This window comes from Epinephelus moara, chromosome 5 (assembly GCF_006386435.1).
Source record: "Epinephelus moara isolate mb chromosome 5, YSFRI_EMoa_1.0, whole genome shotgun sequence".
NCBI classification, from domain to species: Eukaryota; Metazoa; Chordata; class Actinopteri; order Perciformes; family Serranidae; genus Epinephelus; species Epinephelus moara.
In genome coordinates this window covers 23,286,678-23,287,816 of record NC_065510.1, presented here as the reverse complement: position 1 = coordinate 23,287,816, position 1,139 = coordinate 23,286,678, and positions in this window count along the sequence as shown.

Here is a 1,139-nt window from a genome sequence, read left to right as displayed (position 1 = left end):
TGTGCTGTCATCCCATCACGCTATAAATCAGATCAATTGTCTACAAAATAAAAACCTGACGAATTTCTTTACAATCCATTATACAGATCTTGTTATCAGTCACTTCATATAGTGAGGAATATCGTATCTTACCACGTCTTAGGCTTGCGTGTGTTTCTCCCTGTCTATCCACATTTGTAGTCCGGCTTTCAAGATGCAAATATCTCCATATTGTCCAGTTAACACTCGTCAAACTTTGTATGACAAGACCACCACACTTCACCTTTGCGCACCCAGACAACTGCAGCCTAATTATGCATGCATGACAGGGCCGTAGTCACCATATACATTGATATAAAAATTAATACAAAATACAGGCACATAGAAGGACATGTAATGATGGCAAATCTGGATTGCCCACATTGTCCTGAAAAAAAACAAAACAAGATATAGCATGTGTATGTAGCCTTTATAATGACTGTGATATAAGTAAAGGCAGTAAAAATACTCCAGAAAAGGCCTAGAGCCCATAGGGTTAACTTGTAATCACATTGATTTCATTCACAGCGAAGCTCAGCCAGCTCCGATTCACCATGCGGAAAAAAAGGATGCAAGGACCGATGAGTGACAGCGGTCCAGGATACACTGCAAAAACAAGGCGATAGATGCTCACCGATGGACTGACATTGACTAATGCTGGCTAATTTAAGCCAAAACATGACGTTTTCCTAAACACAATCAAGTGGTTTTGTGCCTAACCTAAACCACATGTTAACCACAGCCCTGTTGAAATGTAAGGTTTTGACATTTGCTACATAATAACATGCAAATGTAATGTATCCATGGTTTTCGTAAAAATACCATGCCAACATTTTTTTTCTGGTGATTGGGTTGGGATACTTACCTTTTTGGGTCACTAAAAATTCTGTAAATGAAGCAATCCGAGAAGGAAAATCACATGAGATATTACTTTATTTTCAGAGGTCACTGTTTAAGACAACCATGTATGGAAACTGGGACATAAAACAGTTTTGACATTAAGAAAAACCAACAATATATGTATAACAAAACAGTTTAAAGAATTAAGCATGTTATGATGATTCATGTCTCTTCAAAGTGATCGGTGGTTGTGTGTGTTTGTGGAAATACTGAGATACGAT